Below are 9,038 nucleotides of genomic sequence, written 5' to 3'. Positions count from 1 at the left end.
TGCAATGTTGTCAGGGTTGGCGCCGTCACTGCTTCCCTGGGGAGCTGTTCCGGTACTCCACCACCCTCTGGGGGAAGGACTTCTTCCTAATATCCAACCTAACCCTCTCCTGGAATCTTCCTTGTGAGACCTCATCTGGAGTATTGTGTCCGGTTCTGTAATCCTCAGCATAAGGAGATGGAGCTGTTGGAACTGGTCCAGAGGAGGCTACAAGGATGATCGGAGGGCTGGAGCACCTTCCATACGAGGATGGGCTGAGAGAGTTGGGATTGTTCAACCTGGAGAGGAGAAGGCTCCAAGGAGACCTTAGAACGACCTTCCAGTACCTGAAGGGGCTACAGGAAAGCTGGGGAGGGGCTGTTCTCAAAGGCCTGTGGGGATAGGATGAGTGGGAACAAGGATAAACTATAGGTATGGTTGGACTCAAAGCTCTCAAAGGTCTTTTCCAACCAAAACATTCTATGAGTCTAGCAATACAAATGGGCACAAGTTGGCTCTCCAGAGAGCTGCGTTAATTATTACCTCTGTTCCTGCAGTAACAAGTATCTGGCCTGCAGAGAAAGTTCTTGGCTTCAGCTTTGAAGCATAAGCTCAAAATGGGATCAAAATATGATTTTCCTCACAATTTTCCTCTGGAGACATGGAGTTAAGGACGATGTTTCATAAACAAGTGTTTGCACAGAGGGTATGAGTGAAAGTCTGATGGATCACAGGATCATTTATGTTGGAAAAGACCTTTAAGATTATTGAGTCCAACCATAAACCTCACACTACCAACTCCACCTAAGACTTCCAAGTTCACCACTAAACCATGTGCTTAAGCACCACAACTGCATCGCTCTTAAATATTTCCAGGGGTGGGGACACCACCACTTCCTGGGGCAGCCTGTTCCAGCGCTTGACAACCCTTTTAGGGTTTGAGGTGAAGGAATGTTTCCTAATATCTAGTATCAAAATGGATTTATTCCAATTTGCCTAATTAAATACTGATTCCTGGCCAGCACTAGCTAGGACAGCACCAGCTAGGAGCCAGCAACACAGAGGAGCACTTAGTGTCTATCCTGTTTGTGAATTTGCAAGGAAGAAGGATAAATAAATTGCTTTACTGACTAAAATTTTAGGAGGCATCAACAGTTTTGAAGGTACAGCGAGTGTATTGGTGGCTAAGGATGTTCCTATGGAGGTAGAAATTAGGGTCAACAGTCCAGTGTTGAGCTCAAATGTGAATGAACCAGATAAAAAGCTTTAACAGTCCTGTAAACCCAGAACTTCCAAACTTTACTACTCTTGTTTAATAAGAAGATGTAAAAAAAATCCACAAAATTACTATGAATGGAGCAAATTCAGAATCTGTTACACAATATTCGTTCTTTTTCACCACAAAGAAACAGGAAATGTACTTTGGAACCCAAAGCAACACCAAGAATGCATTGAAAAGTCCATGAATCATTGTTGTGAGGCATAATAGCATTGCTAATGTGCTGATGTAAAAAAAGAGAGGGAAGGAAACGTATGTGTATCTTAAAGTTTTTGATACTTGAATTGGAGATATCTGTATGATTTTTTAGTCAGAAGGGGCAAAGAGAAGCTCACAAGAGTTAGGGTTCCCTGGAGAGATATTACTGTAGGCTGCATAAATGCGTTTAGCTCCAGTCTGAAAACAACATTTGTGTTATTACCAAAGACAAGAAGAAGTGTTTTTGAAAATCATTAACAACATTGACTGCGTGAGTGTTTGAAAGAGCATCTTGGACTTCCTGACTTGCACGGTTCACATCCCAGCTTTAATGTGGTATTAATATAAGAAAGGAAGGCCAAGAAACGGCATGAAAAGGGAGATAACCAAACATCAAACTGGCCTTTCAGCAGATTCTGAAAATTAAAGGAGCATCTAAGCAAGAATGAGAGATGTGGGAAGGATTTCCTGGGGTCAGACTAGTTCAGCTCTGCAGACTTTCCTCTGTGGGAGTCTGTGGGACAGGCAGTGTCAGGAATGCTGGCTTCTTTGAGCGCAGATCTATTTCATGCCCAAAGGAAGTATTTAAAGCTTCTGCCACCTGAGGAATGCGAATTGCTCCGAGCTACAGCATATGCCATGTTCTTCATTTGTCCAATAACTTCTATGTTACAGAATCAACACTTAAAATAGCCTCCTGTAATAGCTGATCTGTTTGGGAAGATTAAAGTTTCCCTCCCTACTGGGCAAAACCTTTTTTTTTTTTTTAATGTGAGAGGAGTGACTTGGAACCCATGGTTAGAATATCTGGCTTTCTGAGACCTGAGGGCTGCAGCACAGTGCATGCATACAGTGTGCTGGGCTTTTCTTGGAGCAAAACCTGTGTTTGCAGAGTGGTTCCCTATGGCTTCCAGGATACACAGACTGCTGACTTACTGTCCTTTTACAGTGAGGACAGCAGAGCAGCATGGAAGCAGAACAAAGCAGAAGGGGCAGATTGTCAAGTTTTCTCTGTGTCAGACACCCCATCAAGCTTCAGCAGTGTCTGCTGAAAGCCTCCTCTGTCCAGTTAGAGGGAGACATGAGACTCCCCTCCAGTGGCCGTTGGCTGGGCACTTCACGTGGCCAACATTTGCAAGACAGCTGCAACATTTCATGAGCCAACTATTGAAGAATTCTCTTAGATGAAAACACTCCAAACAGCACAGGGTTTTATGACATCCACTCCTGGCCTCTCCTGACATCCAGTCTTGGCTGCTGCTTCCTACTTATCCTCAACTGCCAGTGTGTCTTATTTAGAGCTATTTCCAGTCAGGGTCTGTTCGAGGTACACACAACCCTTAAATTAGTACCAGAACTAACCAGCTACTAGAAGGGAGAGGTGCCCGTAGCTGCTTTGGTATCTCCCACACCCAAGCAGAGCCACAGATTGAATGTCTGGTTCTGTGAACCAAGCCCATTCAACTCGTTATGTAAGCAGATGTGTATGTTTTATTCTAAATTTGGTGACATCCATGGTGGATATCGTTCCACTCACTTTGCAGTCAGTGTACAGAGAACTCTAGCAAGTGCACTGCACATAATGGGAAAACACAATAAATCAACAGATCTCCTGGGGGTCAGCTCTGGACCAGAGAGGGCAGACAAATCCTATTTAGTAATATATTAATGGATTCTACCGAGTCTGTTTGTTTGTTTTGTATGCAAGTCATTTTTGTTCTCTGACAGGACAGAAATGCTTGGCTTTACACGATTGCTCAGTGCAGAGAAACAAATGCAAAAGCCAAGTGAGCAGGGCAGACTTGCTGGGCTCTGCTCACTGTGTCTGCAGGACAGATAGCTTGCGTGGCATCCTCAGTGAAGCTGGTTTTGGTGGTGCCATCAGCATAGCCATGCCTGGGGGTCTCTCCCAGCTACACCGGACAGGAACAGTGGGAAGATGGAAACTGAGACCAAAGGCTCAGCTGAACGGGTGAGAGGTTGGGAGACCTGAGATAGAGCTGGCCAATCAATCAGCCAAGCTTTTTTAAACACGGTAGTTTATTTTCCGAGGGTGTTAAAGACAGTTTATTCAGTACTTCCTAAATCAAGAGGAACTGGACTGCAAGCATGCCTTGTAAATCAATCAAGCCAGAAAAAGAGTATACATCAGGATGTATACTCTTTTGTGTGTGTATATATATGTACATATGTGTATGTCTGCATGCGTGCATGTATGTAGAGTCCAAGCATTGCAAGCCTGAGAGCTGTTAGCCACTCCCAGCATTGCCTCTCTGCCAAGAGCGCTCATAATGTGCTGGATGCAGGGAAAAAGCCCATTTAAGAAATTTCACTGACTCTTTGCCCCCAGCCACTTTTTCTTGCCTCTGTCCTCCAGAGCAGTTTCCCTCCACTGTACCAATACAATAACTTGCAGAACTGTGCTTAAATCAGCTCCCTGAACAGGTTGAGGGTAACATCTCTTCCATGTGCTGCTGCTACCATGTCCAAACCCTCTGGGTGGAACAACAGATCACCTTTGACGTGTACAGCCTCGAGCAGTCCGAGGAGAAAGAGGCACAAATGAGGTGCGTCAGTGAAGCTGAGGTGAGGGTAACCCACTGAGGATGAACAGTTTCCTGCATCCTGGGCAATGTCAGCGTGCCAGCTGCTAGCAGAAGTTCAGATGAGCTCCAGCAGTGTCTCATAAGAGATGAAAAATGTTCAAATTAGGCTGGAGTTGAGCTGATGATGATAATTTGTTTTTACAGAAGTAATCCTGTACAATTTGTAAATGCAGAAGAGCTGCTTGGAGGGAACTTTCAAAGGCGATGCTCATGTTTTATGGGTATACTGGGATAAATACTGGTCAGCTACTAGGTCCACATGAAAAAGAACAGAGCCTTTTCCAAATGAGACCAGAAGTTATGACCTGAATGGGAGCCAGTCACTCTCTGTTCTAGAGGCTCATTACAAAAGTTGGCATGGAGAAGGTGAAGGAAGACTGAGAAGGAAACAAAGTGGCCTGGAAAGTGGCAGAATCAAAAAGAAAGAGACAATTCCTACATAGATTGTGGAGCTTATTTCTGTGGGACACTGTGGGTACTAAAACGTAGGGGTTCAAGAATCTTTTGAAGAAATACCAGCAAGAAGAGTCTGGCTAAGCTATTAAACCCAGACACACCAGTTATAATGCGGGAAGTCCCTGAGCCACAAACCACTCGGTCTGGTGGAATATTTAGGAGAAATATGACTGTATACTTGACTGTTTTTATAATGTCTGTAAGCTTTTGCAGTTGGCCACTGCTGGAGGTAGATATCTTCTGCTTGGTGGATCTGCTGTCTGACTCATCCAGCTCTGAGAGGTGTTCTGCAGGAATCACAACTGTTTTGCTTATCCTGCTTAGCTGATCTCTTCTAATAAATCTACATTCATGTCTGCAGTGCTCAGAAGGTGAAAGAAAATGTTCAAAGAGCAAAAATGCCCCAAATCATCTTTGGTAAAATGAGACTGCCCACCCAGATCCTGCTGTTTGCTATCACAGACATCCAAATTTAGGAAACATGTGGGCGTGGGCATATTTAGAGTCATTGACCACAGGCATGACATAGCAGTGGTTACTAAAATGGACCTGGAGTTGTTTGCCTTGCAGGACACAGTAAGGAGGCTTGGATTGAATATCATTGACTAAGGTCACAAGAGTTAAGCTTGAAATAGCAGAACTTGAGAACATTGGGGGTGTAAACAGTTGACTGGAGAGTATGTCACAAGCTTTTTGCAAGGGATAATCATTGACCAGATCCATTGGCATGAAGGACCTGATCTGAGAGTGGCTTTGCTGCCTGTGTAACAGCTGGCAACAAAAAGATTAGCTCTGCATTCACTGCAAGTTAATTATATTCCTAGTGATTTGCAACTCTGTCTTGCACGTCCTCATGGATTAAAAGAATGATTATAAAGGCTCATCTTAGGGCTCACAAGCCAGTACAAGGGACAGAGATCCCCCTCTCCTTGGGTTTGTGTTTCAAGTTTAGCTCTGTAACTGAAATTGCTGTTGCATTTCCCTTTTGACCTTCCTTCCCAGGGTAAGAAAATCTATGCACTCACACTTTATGTATCTGCCGCCTTCTCTTTAGAATCTGTAGGCTGTGTTCCTTTAGATTTTTTAAAAAAAATTAGTTTCTAGGTAGAGGGGAAGACATGGAATCATGTCCTTCCTTACAAAAAGAAATGAGAGTGTGCTCAGCAATTCTCTCCACTGTTGGAAGTGTTCTAGCCACTGGCACATGCTGCTTATGTGACACAGGAGGGAGATGGTGTGTGGTGGTGAGGGCAATAGGGGAGCTGGCAGCATTACGAGGTCCTCAGGAGGACAAGAAGAGACAGACGTTGTTGTGGAAAGGAAGGGAAAAGGTACACAGGACCCTAGGAAACCGTGCCTTGTTCCACCGCTCACAGAGCAACCTTAACATGAAGGATCTCCAGTTTCTGTCTGAGGACCCATTAAAAAAAGGGGTCTTGAACCCTTAAATCTGTCTTCAAACAGATCCCCTAGGTTTGATGGGATTTGCTGCTGCACAGTTTCCCAGAAAAATGCGGGCAGCCTGAGCTCCCGAGTGAGAATTCAAGGAACTAGAAAGCAGCGGGGTGCACCCTCTGCATATCAATTTTTCAGTTGGCATTGAACTTCGTGTTCCTGTTCCAAGAACTGCCACTGAAAACAAACTCCTTTTTTTGAAGAGATGGGAACTCGGATATTCCCAGGGAAAAAAACAGTCGAGAGGCCATTATACACTATAGGTAAATTTTGCTTTTGAGTGTAAAACGCTAATGCTTTCTGCAGTGCTCCCTCATTTTTAACATCTCTGTTCTTACCCACTACTTCAATCAAGACAGGTCTGTGTTGCAGCCTTCCTGCGGCTTTTACTTTAGGAATGTGAAAAAAAAGGAAGAGAAAGAAACAAACCAACCAAAAGATCATAGCCTGGCCCATAAAATTATGTTGGGAAACCCCCAGTACAGATTTAATTAATCATCAAGAATGAGTCCCTTTGCTAAGGGATCTTATTCTGTTTGAGGCAGTAATTCCTCCAAACTCACTAGGAACACTTTTTGGCAGTATGAACCGTATCTCTGTGTAAGTGATTTTTAACAGGCTTTGAAGGTAAAATGAGTGCTCGGGAATCATCTCTGCTGAGCAATGGGTCCTGAAATTGGGCAAAGATGGTGATTGGGCTCCAATTCTTCCAGGACTTCCAAGCCTCTCTGCAAACAACTTCCAAAAGACCTTGGCTAGATAGCCAGGATTAAATCCAAGATACTTCCTGTCACTCCTGTACAGTTTGGGGGTGATTATAAAGGAATCGGCCATCCTCAGGAGTATGTCTACCCTAATTAAAGATCTTGACACTCACAAAACCTCCGCTTTAACTCATCCTGCTGAATCTGATGCTGCCACATCTGCTCACACTTCCACTGCCATGGGTGGCCGAAGAGGACACGCAAAATCAGGAGCAGATTGTATTTCTATAGTAGAATACAGATATATTCCCTAGTGGACCGTAAACTGTGCTCTCTTTCCAAGTAGGATCCTCTTGTCCCTGATTGCAGATTGCTGCCTGTTGGAGGCTCATTTCCCTTTTTGATCTCCGAGCCGGCTGGGATAGACATCTGCTTGCAATGAACTGAAACTTTCTTGCCCTTCTCCAGGCAGCCTTAATTGAAGGCAAGTTGTGTGTGTACAGAGTGCACATCAGTGTCGCTTTAGTCGGAATGTGGATCCCTTTTGGCCTCGTGTTACAACACATCATCACATGGCGAGAAACAGGATTTTGAATGGAAAGATAGGACCCCAGAGCCAATATAAATATCCCCTGAAAAAATAGGAATTACTTTCAAAATAGCTAAGCTCTCCATTTATTTCTTCTGACTTCCTGAAAATTTATCACGTTTGCATAGCTGATGGCTTTTCCCCACTTATCTGTGTTTTCTCTCTGCTGCCATATTTCTGAAAGTGCAGCAGGAGCTGTGTTTTGCTACGTTTTGTGGGCTGCGGAGGTTACTTCATTTAAAACCTGCGATTGTGTCCTCAGTGGGATTGTGGGTTAGCCAGTTCTACTCTCAACAAATTTGTAGTGATACAGGGTAACCAACGGTACTTTGGAGTAAATCAGAATCCCTGCATTCCTCCTTCTGTAAATAAAATGACCAGAGTTGAGGTTTGGGGTTTTCTTTTTTTGGTCTGAGCTGCTGGAGAATTCCTCTGCATGTCTACAGAGAAAGAAATAACATTGAAAACTGCCTTACTACAGCCAGCGTATTTGGTTCACTTTTCTCCCCACCTTCTGGGATGGTGTGGCAACCAGCATAAGTGAGACAAGGACAAAATGGAAAACCTGGTGAGGGACTGCTGCAATGGCCGAAGTGGCTTTGGTCACCCTGGAGGTGACAGAGGGGAATCTCATTGCATCTTGTGCTGCTTAAGGGGTTTACAAGGATGCTGTGAGGGCACAGGCGGTGACAAGGGAAGCTCTGGTTCTCGTGCACAATGACCTGGTGCAGCCCTCAGACGGTATCAGAAAGGTGGCGAGACCTCTATCCTCACAGGCTTTCTGAATTCATCTGGGAAAGGTGCTGATCCACTTTCTCTAGCTTTGCAGCCAGATCTGCTCAGAGCAGGAGGTTGGACTGGAGACCTCCTAAGGTCCTGTTCCACCAAAATCCTTCAGATTTTTTTGCCTGTGACATAAGGACCAAGCAGTTCATTGCTGCCATCAGACACAATCATAATTTTTCTCATCTCACAGCATAGAAATTTACAGGTCTGTTGCTGCAAAAGTCCCAATAACAATGGTTTCATGGTTTCACAAAAAAAAACCCTGCTGTAGCAGAAATGTTCATCTTTCACAAGCCTGATGAGCACAGATTTCTTACAAAGAAAGCAGAGTAAATCTGCTCTTTCTGCCTGTTGCTCAAATAGCTGCTGCCTGTTCCCTGAAGGACTACTCTAAGACTTCCTTCATGAACCTGTTCCTTACGGGACATCTTCCTACACTCTCTGCCCTTCTGCTTTTTTCCAATTTCTGAGGCATACGCTGAGACACCTACAGATGAAACCTCCATCTGCCATGCCCCTCTATAAGCCACTTTGCTCACATTTTCATCTCTTAAAATGGCTAAAAACCCAAATGCCATGTAAGAGGTATTTCAGATGCACTTTTGTCTTGGCAGAAATGGCTACAAAGAATGAAAAAATGGGAAAGAACCGGGTGGCTTAACAAGGAGGTGGGAGTGGAGAGCAGAGAGGGCCATGGAAGAGATGTTGACTGATGGGGGGGGACTCGGATATCAGAGAGCACCTTTTTTCAGAAATTCTGGCCAGATGTCACATCTCTCTTGGGGCTCCCTCTGTAGAACAAGGTTTCTCACCTGGTTTTGCATCAGGAAACCAGTGACAGGCACTATATCACTTATTGACTTGCATCTGCAAGTCCATTAATTTTGTTCTGTCAGTGCGCTTTAATTCCCATAGCAGATCCTATATTTGGCCTGCTGATGTGTAGCATTTCTGCAGCATCGCTTCTCCAGATGTCAGCTTCAAAC

Source organism: Cuculus canorus, chromosome 15 (genome assembly GCF_017976375.1).
Source record: "Cuculus canorus isolate bCucCan1 chromosome 15, bCucCan1.pri, whole genome shotgun sequence".
NCBI classification, from domain to species: domain Eukaryota; kingdom Metazoa; phylum Chordata; class Aves; order Cuculiformes; family Cuculidae; genus Cuculus; species Cuculus canorus.
The sequence above is the reverse complement of the archived record's forward strand: the minus strand, read 5'-3'. Positions refer to the sequence as shown.